The sequence below is a fragment of the Balearica regulorum genome, chromosome 3 (assembly GCF_011004875.1).
Source record: "Balearica regulorum gibbericeps isolate bBalReg1 chromosome 3, bBalReg1.pri, whole genome shotgun sequence".
Classification (NCBI taxonomy): domain Eukaryota; kingdom Metazoa; phylum Chordata; class Aves; order Gruiformes; family Gruidae; genus Balearica; species Balearica regulorum.
In genome coordinates this window covers 18,121,856-18,142,061 of record NC_046186.1, presented here as the reverse complement: position 1 = coordinate 18,142,061, position 20,206 = coordinate 18,121,856, and the positions used below count along the sequence as shown (strand labels likewise).

Here is a 20,206-nt window from a genome sequence, read left to right as displayed (position 1 = left end):
TTTCTCTCTCTCTCACACAAGCATACTTTCTCACTTTCTTGCTTTCTCACTGCCTTCTTTTCTCTCTATTTCTCTTTTGCTCTCTCCCTTTCTTTCTTTCTCTCTTTCTCTCTTTCTCTCTTTCTCTCTTTCTCTCTTTCTCTCTTTCTCTCTTTTCTTTCATTTTCCTGGGGTTTTTTCTCATGCAAAAGCACCTCCTTTTGGAGCTCTGTAGGTGACAGATATTTCAGCTCCTGATTTTAAGAAGGGAAGTACTGAGTTCTTCATGATGTGCAAATTACTATATATTAACTGACAAGTAACCCTAAGTTAATTTAGGAGAAGGCAAAAACAACTCAAAACCACTCATTCTTTACTGATTCATCTAGCATTTCTTCTTTTGCTTCATTCCTCTGTGCAGAAGGGGTGTTTTTCTGGAGTGAAAGCAATTACATCTCAGAGAGATGGTGGTAATTTGTTTCTGCTTGGGAAGTGAGCACATTTGAAAAATGAGTTTGAATTGATCTAGGGGTTTTTCCATCTCCTCAGTGGAAGAAACAAAACAGAATTAAAAGCCTGAAATGTTAGGAGACTCCATTACTTAGAAACTGCTGAGAATGATTATTATTATTTTTTGAAAACAATGTTTTTTCTTGGAGTTTGGGGCAATATGAAAACAAAAAAATGCGTTAACATGCTGTGGATTGTTGTATTTCACGGGACAATCCAATGCCTTTGCAATGTGTCATTTTTACTTTCAGTGAACTACAATGGACATTTCAGCAGGAATACAGAAGTGAAAAAGGATTGACCATTTATTCCCACAATCCCACATCCATTGACTACAGCACCAAGAGCTCTTTCATTCAGATTAAGAGGCTTTGACTGACAACAGTATATTTCTCTGCTGTCATCAGTTTCTTCCAAGACAATAAAATATGTTCATGTGGTAAATCAAAAAGACTATACAGAGACAAATGTAGATGCATCTGCGTAGGTCCTTGAACAGTGGAAGAAGTGCACATAGGCTTGGGTGCCCTGGGGTAATCCGATAACTGAATTATGTGAATTGTATGAAGTAAGTTGAATTTCTCACTAAGATTTTGGCATCTGTAGTGGTATTTATCTGGTCAAATGTAAGCATCTGTAATGTACAATATGCATAAGAGCTGGTCGTCTAAACCCTGTGGAAGCAGGTTTATCGCATGATACAGCAGTTTAACACATCTATATCACTGAATCTCTGACTGGGAGATAGGCAGACAACGAGTAAATCACTGGACAGAGATAGATGCTTCTAGGATTATTCACCTCAAACAAAAATAGGTACTGAACAGAGTAGGTAAACTGTCCTATGTTCTCCTTTCATTAGAAGGGGAGTCTGGGGTCAGTCCTTGAATGCAAAAGTGAATATTCAACACTCAGTGAAATAAATCCTATCCCTACAGTCTTAAAGTGGCGTTGGGCAGAATCTAACTGACCTCAGTTTATAGCAGTAAGAATCGCCAAGAATTTTCACTTCCAGCACTTTTAAAAGTAAAACTGGAGAAATTCCTTTCATTAATTGCACAATCACTTTTCTGGGTTCTAAAAAATGTTCAGTCCACATTGATATGATCAAAGTCTTGGTAGCACCAATATTACAGTAGCACCAATATTAAAATGTAACCCTTTCAATTCCATTCCAATAACTTAAATGATTTTAGATGTCATCATTTTGCTATCATGATATAATTCATCTAAGAGATAATTATATTTCTGAGATGTAACATTTTGCCAGCAAGGTGTAATTTAAATTCAGTGCATACCTTGTTAGAATACTCATGACTCAGAAATGAAAAGACTGAGTAGGCTGCAATCTCAGCTGGAAGTAATTTGTACTGGTCATTTCAGTGCTCCTGGTACGTATAATGATGCTTCTGAAAAGGATATAGTGTGCCTTATTCTTGTCTTGTTTTAAAAAAATCAGGTTTTCAACTTTTCCTCCACTTTCAAGAGCTATCTGGGATTTCTCTAGTAATTCAAGTACACCTCACTGATTCCTCCAGTACCATTCACTCTCCATTTCTACAATACATGGCTGTATGTGCTCTACTGAGGCAGTAATGATTTTTGCTGGCTTCCAGCTGTTCTTGTTTGGTCTCAGGTGGCCTGGCTACCAGCCTGGACAGCAGTTTTCTATGTCTGTCATAACATTTCTGTTTCTTTTGCCTTTCAGCTGGATTTGGAAATTTCATATTTGCTCAAGGCTGACTCTTGTGAAAAGAACAGCCAATTAACATCAGTTCAGGAGTAGGCAATCTTAGTTCATTTCTTATATTCACCAATGTAAAGGAGAAATTTTCATCTCTGCATTCAGTTTCTTTGAATATATGTAACTGAATAATAGTGTTCAGTATGACAAAGCCAGCAAAAAACAAAAAGCTTAAACCTGTGCCTAACCAGCACAAGAATAGCTGCAGTAACTTCAACACTTTCTGTTATTTTCCTGCTTTAAAATCTCTTTGCTTTTTTAAAAAAGCTAATACCTGTGGCTTCCTATGCAGATCAGTTTTCATTGTTTCATTTTGCTAATAACTAAAGCTTCTGCAGAGAAAGGTAGAGCAGCAGTCGGGCACTTTGCTCAATACTACTGGTCCTGGTGTCTCAATAGTTTTGAAAGAATTTGAGGAATAAAACCAGACTAGAGTTAGTCCATTAGGTATTGTGGCCCATTTTCAATACATTGATCTATATTGTATGTCTTGCATATTGTACTTTCATATAAATGATTACCATTCTAAATCTTGTGCTAGTTTTAAAATTTTACACAGAATTTTTTATAAGTTTTTGAATGAAAGAAACTCTTTTCAAAAATATTGATTCTGTCACTACTTTTCTGGGGTGGGGTTTTTGGGGGGGTTTGTTTTTTGTTTTTTTTTCAGACAGAAATTTACATCTTTTTTTGATAACTTGGTTTTGACCAGAACAAAGCAAAGAAGCCAAGAGTCTTCAGAAATCCTTTCTCCTTAGCAGATGGTAAGTTAAGTTTTTTCAGGTATTGAAACTATTCACCTTTGAATCTCCTTTTTGAGCATGGGATTCTTGGAAGAAAACAGAAATATCAATTGTTTTATTAATATGGATTTCCTTGGAAAGGACTTAAGACAAGCCACAGCCTCTTTCTTCCAGCAGATAATATGTAGCTGATATATCTGGAGGGCTCTAGAAGGCCCTTCACTTACATAGACTGTTCTATACAGAGGGACAGAACATAAAAACACTTTTCAGGAGCACAAATGGATGCTTCATCAAGTGCTTTAAGATTTAATCAGGGTGCTAAGCTGAAGCAGGATCATCACTGATGAGAACATATTGAAACTCCTTAATTAATCTGTTATCTGAACCACATGCAGATTGTTATCTGTGAATACGTGATCTAATACAATAACTAAATATATCTTCAAAGAAGCAAGGAATGTCCTAAAAAGTTTTGAAGTAAGCAGTCACAATAAGTAATAAGTAATCACAATATTCTTACGTCAGTGCTAGTGATGGATTACTAAGTTATTGCTGATATAGTCTAGGCTTAGCTTTCATCACTGCAAGGGCACACAACTGAACTGGTTTAATCTGGTGTCCACAAGGACTCTCAGGTAGTTTTTTGTAGATCTGCTGAACAGTCTCCAGTTTGTAATGGTGCACAAGATTTTATTTTTTTTTTTCCCCAAATGCAGGTCTTCATGCCTACTTCTGCTGAATTTCATGAGCTTCCTGTTCTTTGAGCCTGGTGAGGTCCCACTATATGGCAGTCCTGTCCTCCAGTTATCAGTCTTACTCCTCTAGCCTGGTGTTGCCCTCAGCCATGCTATCTGTATGAAGACTTTAGCAGCCCCGGTATCAAATGCAAAGTAACATTATCCAGCTCCCTCAGCACGTTCAGATGCATCCTGTGAGGCTCTGTGGACTTGTATATGTGTATGATCAGCTCATTGTCCTGGTTTCAGCTGAAAGGATTGATTTTTCTTCATAGTAGCTAGTGTGGGGATATGTTTCGGATTTGTGCTGGAGACAGCATTCATAATATAGAGATGTTTTTGTTCTATGGACTTATTGTTGAGCAGTGTTTACATGGGGCCAAGGCCTTTTCTGCTTCTTGCACTGCCCTGCCAGCAGGATGGCTGGGGGTGCACAAGAAGTTGGGAGGAGACACAGACAGGACAGGTGACCCAAACTGACCAAAGGGATATTCCATACTATATGACGTCATGCTCAGTTTATAAGGAGCCTGGGAGAAGCAGGGGTGGGCAGCGGCGTTCGGAGCAATGGCGTTTGTCTTCCCAAGTAACTGTTACGCGTGACAGAGCCCTGCTTTCCTGGAGATGGCTGAACACCTGCCTGCCCATGGGAAGTGGTGAATGAATTCCTTGCTTTGCTTTGCTTGTGTGCGCGGCTTTTGCTTTACCTATTAAACTGTCTTTATCTCAACCCACGAGTTTTCTCACTTTAACTTTTCCAATTCTCTCCCCCATCCTGATGGGGGGGCGGGGAGTGAACGAGCGGCTGCGTGGTGCTCAGCTGCCGGCTGGGGTAAAACCATGACACTCATGTAAGTAGTCCCTAAGGTGATCCTCTTTGAAGCTTCACTGTGTTCCTCCCCTCCACAAATTATGTTACTTGGCATGCAGGCCCAAGAGGCCTGAGGAAAGACCTTTCCTATAAAGGCTCTGAACACCTCAGCCATTTCCCTGCCCTTTGCATGAGGTTGCCTTCACTCTTCATTAGCAGCTCTACATTTGCCCTGGTGATTCCTTCACTGATATGAAGCCATTCATGTTGACCTTTGCATCCTTCTCTAGTTTCCACTTAGCCAAGATCTGACTTTCCTAACTTTGTCCCAGAGTGCTTGGGTGATGCTCTATTCCTCCTTGGTTGCCCATCCCTGCTTTCACTTTCCATCTCTTCATTTCTGCTTTTGAATTCAGTTTAAGTTCCCCATTCAGTCAAGCTGGTCTGCTGTTCTACATCAGGATGGCTTGTTCTTGTGTTTTGAGGAAGTTATATATAGGTCAGCAAGCTTTAAAGGGTTCCTTTGCCCTTTAAGGCAGCCTCACATAAGATCCCACAGATCTTCAGAGATCAGTTATTTCATTTTATAACTTAATCTCTTCGATATGTGAGATTTAGCAGTTCAGTAGCCAAAATGTATTGAGCCAGTTAACTTACAGCCTGTTCTGAAATACCTGGCGTGTTTTCAGGGTAAATAAATGAGCTGCATAGACATCCCAATGGGGAATTGCTTCTTTCCTTAGTCTTCTCCATCATCTAGAGTAAGTTCTCAGTGTGTCATTATTTCTTTAAAATTCTGACAATTTTGAAACTTTGCTATGTGAATTTTATATTTATCATTCTTACATTAAAAAAGTAGAGAACTCCCTTCTATGCTGCCAACAGAATCTGCATGTTTCTGTTTCGACATTAGAAGTTGGATTCCATGTGAAAGTAAAGGCAAAATATTTTAAACAAACTTCAGCTGCCTTATGATCTGTTTGGACACATGAGTTTTTCCCTCCATACATATGGATAGAAATTAACCATATATAGTCATCAGGATCTTCTTTCCAGCCTTTCTTAAGAGTCTTTCCAGCTAGTTAAGTGCCATCCTTCTCTAAAAGTCTCTAAAGTCTCTTCCAAAGTCCTGACCCAGTGAGTTGGTGAACCCTGGGTCCAGGCCTTATTACACAATCACCAAATACTCCCTTTCTCCTTCAGATACACTTTTTCTATCAAGGGACTGATCTTGGTTTAAAAATCAATATTTTTGTGTTTGCCAAAACTCCTGTTTAGCCAAGATATGCCTTATTTCATCTACTCCCTGAAAGAAAAACACTAACCCTTTCAAATCAAAATACTAAAACTGTAGTAAAAGTTAAAGTGATTTGATTGGAGTGGGATCTGGAGCTGCATAAAAATGCTGAGCCATGCAGGTCATTTTCAGATAAGTATTCAAAGAACGTACTTATGTTTATTGCACTGTACTTTTTGCAATGCTTACCGTTCTTTGCTTAGGAAATGATGCAAATGCTATAAGACAAACACCATAGTGTGATAAACAGCCAATGTTTATGATCATTTCCTTTCTTTGAAAAAGTTATTTGTTTCTTTCTTAGAAAAAGTATACAGTAATGATCCAAAATAGTGTAAACTTGTTATACCACAAATGTCGAATGCTGAAGTGTGTTTTAAGAGCCCAATCTATTTATAGATGTTTGTGTGTATATATATGACAACACTTTTTCCAGTATTCTGATAAATATACTTCTTAAAAGGTTTCAGTATGCAGACTATAGTTTCTGTAAGTCAATATAAAGTGTGCTTCACACAAGCATGCTTAGAAATTATGCAATTGAGATAGTCTAATTCAACATTTATTACAAGGGATTTTTATTGATTACATGATACCAATACAGAATTGTCCCATAAATAGATCTCTCTATTGGCTGTAAGGGGGTAAATTCTAAAGTTTTCGTGTGGGTTCAATTCAGAAGAGCACCAGTCAGCTTGGATGCTTACCTGAATGCTCTTGTGTTTGAAAATTTAACTGGAAATCTTAAAAGAATCTAAATACTTCCTGCTCTAAATCAAACCTGAAATATCTTGAGCACAGTCTTTGTTGTGGTATTTTGGTACTTAGGTTTCTAGTCTCAGACAGAAACCAGAAGTGCAGAAGCTTGTAAAAACTAGAAGAATGGAAAAAAGGTTAACCAAACATTTCAGAACACTCAAAAAAACCCCTGTATGGAGGTCTGAGGTACATAGTTTAGGGTGTTAGCCATTTATCTCTAAAAGAAATATTCAAAGCTATTATATTTCAGAGACTTATCATCCTCCGTGCAGTGTATTACATGATATTTTGCATAAATATTTTGCATATAATTGTAAATTATATGTAAGAGTGGGGTCCATTATATCTACATTATATTTATTTATATTATTTTGTCAACCAGTGTTATATTTACTGCATGAAATCACGTGAGTCGCCAAAAGATTAGTTCACTGACAACATTCACTGTTACTGTTAGAAAGGAGGAAGACAGAAGAGATATGGTGAGGTGAGAGAACAATCTGCCTCTAGAAAGGTTTCTAGAAGCCCAGATTTGAACTTGTTGTACAATGGCAAATTACTACAGATTTTGAAGTCTCTATTCAGTGGACAACTTGTCTGAGTTCCTAGTTCTACCAGACTAGCCAAGTAGCACTTGTCATAGATGTGAAAAGGGTATTAACCAAATAGCTGAAGAAAATAGCAGGTGTGAGACTTAATGAAGCGTTACTGTCCATTCATAATGAGCTTAGAATGAAGTTTACCCAGAAGCACACATATTAAGGAATGTCATGGCTCTAGGCAAAAAAATTTTTTCTAGTCTCCCAATGACATGTACCCATACATATAAAAACACATGCTTAAGACATTAACATTTCTAATATTAGGGGGAAAAGCCAAATCAGAATTTTTAAGGTGAAAAGGTGTAAGTATTATGAAGACCTTTTACTGCAGAACATAGGGAGCAACAAATAAACTGTGATTAAAATATATACCAACCAACATAGCAAGCTCAGTGTTTGTGTCCTGTGATGTTTCGTAATGATTAAGACTGCTCTCTCTACAGAGTTATGTTGTCATTTACCATGCCTTTTCATTGTGAAAACAGGACTTTCGACATACTAACAGATTAAACAGTTTCTTTTAAAACTACTGGCTTAGTTAAAGGAAATATTCATAATATCTATATTGAAATGAAATAAATTGTGAGAAATTATAACTCATTCATGCCTATATTGCCAAGTGACCCAGGGTAAAAGTCCAATATTAAAACCCCAGTAGTGTCAATTTTTTCAGCTTCCCCAATTCTCATTTTTAAGAAATGTTTTTATGTCTACTGTTTATCAGCTATTAGTAAGTAAGTTCAATACTTAGGTTCCTGCAAAGACATTCTGGTCCCATCAGACTAAATTCAACTCTAATTGTTTACTCTTATTTTTTCTTTCAAATCAGTGATCCAAACGCTCCGTTCTTCACCTATGGTGTCTGTAATGTAGTATAGCATAGACGCACTGCAAGCTGCTGCAATAGCAAGCATGGTCAGCAAACACGGTCAGTTTGTTCTAGGAAGAGAAGCAGAGACTCTTCCCAGTCTTCTGCAGATTGGTCTTAGCGAGCAGCTGAACAGGACAAAGCATGAAAAAGCCATTGGTACTCATTGCTTCTGAACAAATCCTGTCTGTTGCCCCAACTGGCCTAGTATTATAGGGGCTTAGGAGGAGCTGAAAAATCCCTGGAGAACATGGTGCGGGGAGACATCAAGAATAATAATGATTTACTTAAAGATCTCAAAACTAAATGATGGAAGCAAAGGAAAGAATGGTGCCCTATAGATAGCACGGGGGAATGAGGAATGGGAAGAGAAAGGAGGAAGTGTTTTTCTTAGAAAGTGCTCTTTTTCTGAAAAGTTGCTGGCCCGTCAAGGCCACTTTGGTGCGTCCCAGTCTATTGCTCAGCTGAGGAGACACAGGAATACAGGGAGAGCAGTACCTTGACAGCACCATGATGACACTGCAGATGACCTCCAGAGGTCCCTTCCAACCTCGGCCATTCTGCAATTGTGTGTACATGATCCTTCCTTGGGGCTCCTTCCAACACAGAGTGTGGATATGGGCTTGACGCACACCAGACCCAAGAGTTAGGAAGTCCTGTGAAGTTATTTCCATCCAGACGATTATCATCCAAGTCTTTTCCCTGAGACAGCTGAAGCCCATTTCTGTCACTAACAAAACTCCACCGACTAGGATTTTACCCTCTACCTTCTTTGAAGCAACGTCAAGTTTTAGGGTGGTTGGTGTCATGAGACTTAAATAATAACTAAGAAGGTATTCTTTAGTCTAGCAAGGATAAACTTTGAAGTTAATACTGCATTCAACTTAATGATCATTGCACTTAAGGTTTTACATATCCTTCTTACACTAAAAGGAATAAGAACAGTTTTGAAAGAAACAACTTCATTGTTCTCCAGCCGGCTTGCAATCCAAATTCCTGTCATCAAAAGAGTTTTTACATATACAAGAGAGAGACTACATAATATTGATTCTCACTTGCTGTTGCAAAAATACTTTCTAAACCCAGAAATTTTTCCTGTATTCAGCATTTCCACCTCTCTCTTTTATATATTTGTGTGGCCTTCTGTGATGTATGACAACTCCCTCTTTGAAAATATAATACAAAAGATTTCATCTCTTGCGCATTTTGAGTTCCTCTCCTTCATGCACATCTGCTGTTTTTTAAAAGTACCCAAGAAAATTTTAAGTGCTATCTTTTTCTTTAAGAGTCTGAGACATTCATACCTAATTCATTTCTGGACAAAGTCTCGAAATCATGAGGAGCTCATTGTGTTCAATCAGTTGAAAATGAATAACTGATAGAATTTCAATTGTAAAATTCCATTATGAGTTCAAGTGTCAACATTGCTGTAACATATGTCCCATATTACTGGCTTGTGTTTTACATCTATTGCAGGGGTTAGATTTTTTTTTTTAATTGTTGCAATTTTGTACAAACATAGCAAAATCTGTGGATTATGTAAATTGGGATGTTTTGTATTTAGTCACTGAGGAAAGTCAAAATTGAACTAGATAATTATGTCCAGATCTTTTTTCTTCTTTATTTTCATGATCATTGTTCATGCAGCATATTTACTACCTCTTTCAACTAAGAACGTTGAATGAACATATGTTAGATGGTAATTCATTTCTAAAGCGAATATAAGTTGTAATAATTGACATACTATTTCAACAAAGAATTTCTACCGCATGTATCATTCTTCCATCAGAATATATACAGTTAAAGGAGTCAAATAGGTGCAAAGAAATGCAAAGTCTCTCTTCTGGTACTGTTATCAGTCAAACTAAAAATGCTGTGGGTTCATTTTGGCCTTCAAGTTACAGAAGTGCATTTTCAGTCCCTACAGCATTATCCACATGCAAGTAAATGTAAAAACAAGGCTTCCCTCATGATTTGAATTCTCATTGAATTTCATGATTATTTTTTTTAATAATACAGTGGTAGAAACGCTATATCCCTTTTTAATTCATAATAAACTAATAGCCCTTTACCAATGTAAATGCTACTGTTGCAAAGGGAATCCTAAGGGAAAACTGTACATAGTAAAGTGTCAGGTTAGTAATGAATTTTAAATGTTTTGATGGAAAGTGGGACTTTTCAGTGGAAATTATAACCAAAAAAAAATTAAAAAAGCTATTTTCATAGAACTATCTGCTGGTCTGCAGGCTAGAGCTGATCCAGCAGTATGTGCAACATACTGTAGATACTGAATCTTGGCAGCAGAAATCTTTGTGATAGGATTTATTGTTCTTGAGCAATACATCCCACGATGCTCTTTGACACTGGAGTTTATTTAATAGGATCAGTCCCAGACTCATTCTTTCAGACTCTCCTATTTCATTGCTCACAGTGGGTTCTTAGAAGTTCATTTTGTTACATGTGACTTCTTCATAAATATGAGACAGAAAGGTCTTATTTTATTTGCCATCTGTTTATACTCCTTCAGCGTTCCTTTCCTACATTAACTTCCACATCTGGTTCCATACTTTCTATAGCAGGCCAAAATTATGGCCACATCCACTATCTTCATGACCCCCTCTCCATTTCATGAATTTATCCACTGTAAAAATTGCCAGAGTAACAATGTAATCTGAAGTCTTTGGGGAAGCCCATTCTTTTTTGGGTGCTTTGACTTCAAGTTTCTTTCTACTTTTGCCAGACTGAGCAAAAACCCAGAATATATGATTACTTCTAGGAGATACTGTCCTGTGTTCCACTTAGAGTGTGGGGTTGGTGCCAAGTGCCATAATCTGTCCATTGTGGTGGTAGGTTTAAATACACAGGGATTTACCCACAGAAATCTGACTGAGATCTCTGACTAATTTCATGTCATTTCTGAGAATAAACAATTCTTAAACAGCTATGACTTTCCACCCTTGTTAGCTGAGCCAGATTTGCAATGGTGGCCTAGAAATAAGCGTGCCTACTATGCCATGACCATCAAGTTAGAAGGTCACTGTTTCCCTCTCTCACCATTCATTATAATTGTTTTGGATTCTTTTGACTTTGATCAAATGAGAACATTAAATTTTGTGCAATTTGACTGCTCATGGCTATTCTTTTCAAAGCTAAACAATGATAGCTCCCTCCCACTAACCTGTGCCCTTGCATGGCTCACCCAGATGTTGCTCATAGTGCCTGTGAAAAAATACACGAGTATGAAGCTGAGGTTAGAACATCAGGACAAAGTCTTTGACGGAATAACTTGACTGAAGGTTTTCAGCTGCATCCGCAGACCACTTGAAATTCAGAGCATATTCTCTGTCCATTCATTTTGTCTCTCCTGAATGCTCTCCAAACATTTGAGAGGTGCAGATGTATTACCTGAGTTCACTCTTTGAAGACAGATCATGGAGGTTCCCATCTCATAACCAAGAAGCTCCACTACAAAGTGGTTATTCCTGAGGAAATGGTACTCACTATTTTCTGGTTTAGACTTTTAATGTTAGTAATTTCATACCACCCCTACTTCTATAGGATAATTTTAACTCCATATTTTTTTTAAGACAGACTTTTTCTAGGAAGTTGCAAGGCAAGCAAAGTAACTTTTCATTGCTACTCAGAATATCCAGTATATACCTTCTAGGAGGTCGTCAGTCTTAGATTTCTAAACTTCTCAGTTTCCTTTTTAATGCCAAAACAGGTTGCCAGGCTTTTTTGCACCCTAGGTGCCAAACTTTCTTAAAAAAACCTGTCCACAGATGTTGCAATGAGGACTGCAAAGGCCTGTAAGTACTTCAGAAAATATGGCCCCTTTCAGTGTCAAGCACAAAAAATCTGACCGTGTCAGACCAAAAATTTGCCTTCACACATTGCAAAGTGTATTTTCCCCTCTCCAAGATGATTCAGAGAGATGCTGCGTATATATACATGATATTCTAACACCTCTATTCAATGTGTGTTCAAAAAGAACAGCATGTTTCTTATTTTTCTGAGTGTCTCTATCATAGGACAAGGGGGAGGAAAAGTAAAGAGTCAAAAATTGGTGTTTTCAAATGAAAAGCAAATTTAATGTTATTTGTAACATCTAGGGAAGCAGGAAGGAAGTTCTCCTTCATTTACTCAAAGGTAGAAGAGCTGGGTTTGATCTTAAGAGCTTTTCATACTTGTCACTAGCAAAAACAATAGATAGAAGATGAGAATTAGTGGATTGATAGTTCTACCCCACTGAGCACTCCTGGTCAAATACCACTGTTAATCACATTTTGCCTGTGATGGTGTTAACACCATCTGCAGTGGCTGGATGAATACAGATGACCAAGCTAAAAGATCAATTCTAAATACATTCGTCTCTGTTTTCTGGTGGCAAACAATTTTTTTTTTCCTACCCTCATCTGGCAATGTTTTCAGTGATACTAAAATTATCTTAAGGAGTGAACATTTCTCAGTATTTCACAATAATTTGAGATCTTTATCACAAGTATATTTTGTGAACTGAACCATATTCCTTCAGCTAGCTCTACACATTATCATATGTCAATTAAAGTTATATATGTATCAATTTAAAAAAAAAAACCAACACAAACTTTTAAACTGTTCTCCTATTGCTTTCTCTAATTTTTGAGTGCCTCCTTAATACATTCAAGTGGAATTATCATGCAAATTCATGGAAATATTTTAATGACATGATGTATGAGAAAAACATGCTCAAGTAATTTCTGGGTATTATATTTTTTTGCAAACTAATTTCTTGTATCATAATGGGAACAATTTTCACCCTTTTTATACAGGAAAATATTACATCCAAGAGCCATGATATATGACCTGAATTAAATTTTCTCTTTTACAGAGGATCCAACTAGTTTTGTTTTGTCAGTGTCTCCAAACCAATGTGTTTGAAAGAAAAACTCAAATCTGATATACTACTCTTTTGTAGACTTGATAATTTTTGGCCCTCAACTTTGAAAACAACACCTTTTTATTGGGAAAAAATATATTTCGAAAAGTAGTACTTTTAAAGTGATGTTGAGACATTCTCAGAAATACTTAGCATTAGCTAAGCTTTGCTCCAATTAAAGTCAAAAGATGTATTAACATTGTCTCCAACATGTGCTGAATTGAGCCAACAAGCCTCAGTTTTCAAAATTTTATTCAGAGTTTATGAGGAAAAAGGTATCTTTGAAAAAATACAAATATTGCCTGCTCTGCCAACTATTGCAGACTGGGAGTCAAGCAGGATTATGTCTGATTTTTGCCACATCACCAATACCAAAATACTTCGCAAGCCCGTTTTAAACTCATTAACTTTACATAGCTCCGTTACATTGAAGAATATTGTACAACTCTTAGTGATGATGACAGAATTTAGACCAGCAACTAAAGCTTAGTTTCCCATTTTGTTGATGATATGAATAACAGTAGACTATCTAGCACACTTCTCCCCTTTAACGAAAATGTGTTTGTTCCCATTCAAGCAGATTAGCTTCACGTATACACAGAAGAGATGATGTTTACTGGTAAAAGTGTGATTGTATGTGTTGGTCTATTATTTCTCTCTGTGAACAGAATTCCTCTTAGCATTAATAGGACCTGCTTGCACATTGTGGCATGAAACAGAAAGACACCACCATTTCGTGCTTCTAAATATTTGCTCATCGTTTTAAGAGCAACAGTAATATACCATAACTCATTGCTCAGAGTGTGTTATAATGGCATACTATGCCAATCCATAGAAGATATAATATGTGTTACCTCCCTCTCACCAGTGGTCTGAGTGATTAGCCCAAGCTGTACATACCTCCCCGTGATAAAGCCCTGGAGGTGCGTTGTGCAACTTCTCTACCATACTCATGAAGTGGGCATCACATTACTAAGTCATCCTTTCTGTACATAATATTATTTTGATGAAATAGGTCGTACTGTTTGGGACTGGTTCATTTTGCAGAAAGTGATGACAAGAAAATCCCATCATACAGTTTTAAAGAAGCAATAATGAAACATTCTTGTATAAGGCTTTTTAACCCAAAACATCCTGACTCATATACACACACACAAACTGCCTCACGCGTTACAGAAATTCAAGTACCTCAGGGATGTTATGAGACAAATTTCTTGTCATAGCAACCTCTTATGACTACATATTGTATCATGATACAATTACTAAGCTTATTTTAGTCCCTTTCTCAAGGTAAACAGCAGTATTCAGAAAAACATATTAGTACACTTTCTAGTTTTGAAGTTCAAGGCGTTTAAGCACACACTTTTAATTAGGAGAAGAGAAAAAAAAATCAAACCAAAAGAGTTTTTAAAGAATTCAGAGCACACTTCCTCATGTACCAACATATTATTCTGTCCCTCGCGTATTTGATGCAGCCTTCTCCCATACCAGACAGAGGTACCTCTCTCAACTGAATCCCATGGAGCTGAAGTATAGCTCCGATACTCTGCTAATGCTCGATTTTATAGGTTCCAGGGATTTTCTTCCCCCTCCTCTCCCGTTGTGCGTGCCAGAGGTCCCCTGCTTCCTGCCTCCAGCTGATAGTGGTGGGACGGCGGAGGGTCAGGGAGAAGGGGAGGGGGCCGGTCCCTCGGCGGCTGGGGGGAGCGGGGGGTTGGCGGTGTCTGACAGCTGAAACAGATGATGCCGCACACCACCTATGTAAACAGAAATAGGCGCTGGGGCTGATGTAGCACAGAGATATGACCCTGCCCATAGAGCCGCTGAGTCTAGACTCCAGATGTGTTCTCACTGTTACCAGGCCAATTCAGATCCAACTGGTAAATATTTCTACCAGATGACAGTGGGCTCGGTTACAGAAATGAGGACAAAGGACAAAAATAGGCAGAAAATGAGTACTGGGCATTATTGCTGCTTAGAAAAATATTCTGCATAGTTTTAGAGATGTTAAGGGGCAATTATTTAAATAGATCGTATACATTCTTTTATTTTCTTACCATGTTCAGCTGAAAAAGTTCCAAGGCAAACTGAAGGCTATTTAGGCAAATTAGTCACTTAAAATGAACTGAAACAGAGGTCTGTAAAGGATAAAATAAAATTTATACTGGGACTTTACCATATGGACAGAGAGAAATGAGGAAAACCCATAGTGTTGATAACCTCAGGCTGGTAAATACCAGTTTATTGGGAAGTGAGTGCTATGTGATTTATTTACAGAAATGAGTGATTATAGAACAAGGACACTCTACAGAAACAAAATTTGGGACAGAAACCCCTGTCTGCTGGTGTTTCATCTCCCCAGATGTAGGATTGTGACTCCTAGTCCATGTGGCGTTAAGAATGTCGTAAAGTGTATCAATTAAGCAGCAACCGAGCACCACTGATGCAATCAAGGCTCTGACAAGTTTTAAGAGGTTACTGGTTTGCATCTGCCTCAGCAACTAGAATGAAGCAACAGAGAACTGCAGTCATCTGGACTCTTTTCTTATGTCTTTTTCTTCATATACGGTATCGTGCCACATAACCACAGGCAAAAGATTTGTCTCTGCAGAGTTGCAGTCCTAGACAGTGTATGCTAAGGGACAGTAAGCACAGGAGAATATTATCTATATGCTGTATGAAGACATTTGTAATTTGCAAAAATACTATATGATTCTCTGTTTGAGTCCCATGTTTGCAAGATGACTGCCAATAAGTGATTCCAGCAGAAGATACATGACTTTAAATGGTCTTCTTCGGTGATCGGGAAATGCAGGAGTCCTGCTTTTCACATTTCATGATGAGCCCTCCCGAGATTAAATATCGGGCTGATGAGTAGGAGAAAACTCACAGTACATAAATGTAGGTAAGATATGGAGTTTTAGCTATAAAAGGAAATTAATAAATAAAAGTGTTTTTAAAATGTTCTTTCACATAATCAGAAGTTTCTGTGAATGTTGTTATATTGTTCTGAAAATCATTTATTAGAATAAAGATGTTTCCTAGCATGTCTAATAGAGAATGCATTGGTGCCAAATGTATAACCTCAGCCTTGCAACAGAGTGTTTTGGGGGTGTTCTTCCTCACCCCAGTAATTGGTAGCCAAATACTTACTTTTATGACACACACATATGGGTAAGCAAAAAAAGCATTCAGATCAGCAGAGACTGGAGCCATGCTATCTATAAAACCAAAGTTAGAAATGGCTTAGCTATTAAAACGATCACATTAAACAAGGAATAGCTTGGTTCCTCACTTTGGACTCATAAACCAGCAGCAGGAGCTTTGAACTGAAGAAGAAAGGCTACCCTAATCTAAATGTTCCTTGAGATGACCTTTTAAATAGTTAACCTCCTAGTTATGTTATAACTGCAACTTTTTCTGTGCACACCTGTGAAGCTATTACTTTGTGTTCCAGAGACAGAGTGAATTTACTTACTAATTGGCTCTAGTTGCACTATGTTCCTTTGCTTTTTCTTTTCCCTCTCATCTTCCCTTTGTGTTTGAGGAGCTCTAGCCAAATGTTAAATATTCCTGAGGAGAAGTTTGCAAGTGCTGGTACAAAATGGTTTGGCTGACTACTCGGAGAATATCGGTATATACTCTCTGGTGAGCAGTAGTGTACTGTGAAATTGCTGCATTTAATTGGGTTACAGCTGCTGATCATTTTGTGCAGCTATACTGGGGGTTTACTAACAGATTCTCTGACTTAACACAGTTTCTTTTCTCGGATCTTTTCACCCATATACAGAGGAAAAGAAGGTACAAGTCTGAGAATATGTGAACCTAGACAGGCGAGGGACTGAGTCTCTGTCTTTGTACAAAACCACACTGCTTCAGTTCTTTCAGAGGGAGCACACTTTTAGTATTTATTCACCTAATGAGTTGAGATCAAGCCTCCTGTAACCAAAATAAACAATATTAAAAATGCAGGTAAATTAGATATATAAGGCCTGAAGACACTGAGAACACAAAAGAAGTTTTGATTTTGATGGAGAATAAAGAAGAGCACTGAGCAGACTCTACAAGAAAAAAAAAACCAACCACTTTTGGTTTCCTCCACCTGACGATCCCTTGTCTTCCATCACTGTCTCTTCTCAACAGGATCAGCGTCTAAGAACTGACCCTGTTCTCCACTCCTTTCTCTCCTGAGAAGAGCTTTTTAAACAGTGGATAGCTCTTTGATCTGCTGGCTTCCTGTAGTTATTCACACCATGGTTATTCAGCAACTTCACCTCACTGACCAGGTCAATGAACATACTTGAAGCAACATCACATAGTACTGTCTACAGAATATTAAAATGTAATAGATTCTCATCTCCCACACCCTGCGTCTCAGAAAATCTGCTGACTTCCCAGCCTTCATCCCCATAAATCATAGAAGAATCACCTATTTTCAGCAGACTGGGAGTAGATGAGGACTTTCATGTCCCAAAAGTATCTAACTTTAAGAATGGAATGCCTTATTCCATGTTTTCTATATTAAGAGAAATGCTAAATGTTTTCAATCTCAAGCTTAGTTATCCCAAAGGTGTACACAAACCTTTTTTTCTCTAGAAAAAAAAGCCTGGAAATTAAAGGATGGGAGAAACAGAAAGCTGTGAGCTAACTTAAAGTTAAGAAGAACTAATGGGAACCTACTGACATCTCTTGGTACTGTAAATACCTTGCTAGGAACATCCAAATTGCCACAAAGGCTACAAATGTGGTTACATCGAAAAGTGGTTATAATGCAAGCAGATATTCACAAGCAACATTTTTTCAAGAAAAAATTAACCTAGAATCTAGAGCAAGTAAATTTTGTTCCTAGATACTATTGATAACCATGATGAACCAGATTTTTGAAAACTGAAATATGCTTATCAATTTTTTCAGTTCTACACATCAATATTTGTTTGTAATTTGTATAAAGTTGCATACATACTAAGTAAAGACACTATCTAGACTGTGTAAATGAACTATTGGTTATTATGGTCTCCCATCTTTTCCCTTTCCCTTTCCCTTTCCCTTTCCCTTTCTCTTTTCTCTTTACCTTTACCTGGTTTACTTCTTTTTAAACAGTTCTATAGGCCCTTATTTGCAATTTTAGACTTCGGAATATGTCTAGACATCCAGTTGTGCTCATGTACAACATTTACTTCAGTACTCCTAGCACATGTGTATTTCTTCCCTTTTATCCCAACTATTCTAAAATATTTTCTTTTGGTCTTTGGTCACTGATTTTCCATAGGACATCAGAAGGTAATTCACAAAATAATAGTGCATTTGAGTTTGGGGAAGCGAAAAATATATGCATATATGTTTTCATCCAGACAAACAAATAAACAGAAGAAAATAAAAGTAATGAATGTATATTTGTTTTATCTTAACTATTTTTTTATTTGCAAATAAGAGCCATTGCTGCATGAGATGAACCATGTATATTTTTTGTATGGGTTAAGACATCTTTTGATTCTTTTTTAAACATTTAAAACATTTTTAAAACAACCCATTTTCTATGGATTAAAAAAGGTTGAGAACCACTGCTCCAGAATATCCCCACCAGACTGATGGGTACAATAGAAGGTAATTAATGGCTATATTCATTAAATAGTTAGTATGCAAAGGAGAAAGCGTAAATTAGAAGGCCAGTTAATTTGCAAGAAGAAAAAACATCTGAGAGCGTGGAATTTCCAGAGGCGAAACAAACAACTATGGCACCAGCAGGGACATATAAAATGGGCCCACACAGGAAGCTTCTGGGCGGAAGACAGAAAGAGATGGGAATTCAGTCATTCCTGGTGGGAGCCAAGAGGGAGCTTGAGCTCATTCAGGAACCAGCCAAATGCAAGACAAGCTGTCCTGGTTCAGAGAGAAAAACCTCTGTGATTTTGGAGAAAACTGATGTAGGGAAAGGATCCTGATCTACAAAAAGCCTCCAAGAAGGCTCCTGCACAAACCTGAGGAATGATCCAGACTATGAAACTGTTGGCCTATAGCAGGGAAATGAGGATAGGGATTGCATTTTTTGCTTTAATTTGGGGGGATTTTTTTACTAAATCTATACAATTTTATCCTTTATTTCTCAAAGACAACAATGTTTAAAAAACAGAACACAGGTCTGTATGGGTAACTCTACACTTACAAATCTTGCAGTGCCAGGAAATGCTCCCGAGGGCTGGCAACTGATCACTTACACTGCTAAATTGTCAAAATGGTCCCCGTACATTTCTAGCTCAGGCCAACAAGCCCCATCCCAGACAATTCCTGGGCATGGTGCAGGAGCAAGCATTGGCCAAGGACCACTCCAGTAGGCAGTTGGGATCAGGCCATCCTGTTTGGAAGGTAGGAGAGCTGAACAGTGTGAATACCGATCATTTCATTCCAGTTTGCCTCGGTGCCAGAGAACCGCACAATTAATTTGCTAGCATAGATATAGACTCTGTATGTGCATGTGCTGTGTTTATCATGGAGTCCTAAAAAGGCAAATTATAAACTGGCAACATCAGGCCATTCAGTAGGACTATGGAAACTATGTAAGAACTACAAGAGGTATGCTATCTTGTTTCAGGGCTGAAACATCAGTATCACAAGGAGGAAGAGATCCCATACTTGACTGTTGGGATTCAGTTTTACAGAATCACAGAATTGTTAAGGCTGGAAGACACCTTTGGAGATTGTCTAGTCCAACTCCCATGTTCAAAGCAGAATCAAGTAGAGCATGCTGCCCAAGACTGCATCCAGTAAGTTTTAAATAATTCCAAGGATGGAGACTCTGCAACTTCTTTGGGCAACCTGTTCCACTGCTCAGCTACCCTTATGGTAAAAAAATATTTTCTTATGTTTAAATTGAATTTCTTTTATTTCAGTTGGTGCCCGTTGCTTCTCATCCTTTAACTGGAAACCACCAAGAAGCATCTGGCTCCAGGCTGATCAGTTCCAGCTCTCTCAGCCTCTCTTCATATATCAGATGCTCCAATCCTTTTACCCTGTTCATGGCCCTTTACTGGACTCAAACCAGTATGTCCATGTCTCCTTTGTATTGGGGAGCCCAGCACTCCAGATGTGTCTCACCAGGGCTGAGCAGAGGGGAAGGATCACCTCGCTTGACCTTCTGGCAAAACATCAAAGAGGAAAAACATTTTTCAGAAGAATTATCTAGTGATTTCTAGATCCTTCCACAGAATGATATCAAAGTGGAAAAATATATTAACTCA

The 20,206-nt window shown here is 37.9% G+C and overlaps 1 long non-coding RNA gene across 1 annotated transcript in view; it reads right to left on the bottom strand.

Moving 5' to 3' along the window:
• The window catches only part of LOC142601250 (uncharacterized), a 104,898-nt gene extending 90,174 nt beyond the window's left edge, over window positions 1-14,724 (bottom strand). Inside the window, exon 1 of the long non-coding RNA XR_012834853.1 lies at window positions 14,473-14,724. This is a non-coding gene — a long non-coding RNA (uncharacterized LOC142601250). The remainder of the gene's footprint in view (window positions 1-14,472) is intronic.
• Between the last annotated feature and the right edge of the window lie 5,482 nt (window positions 14,725-20,206).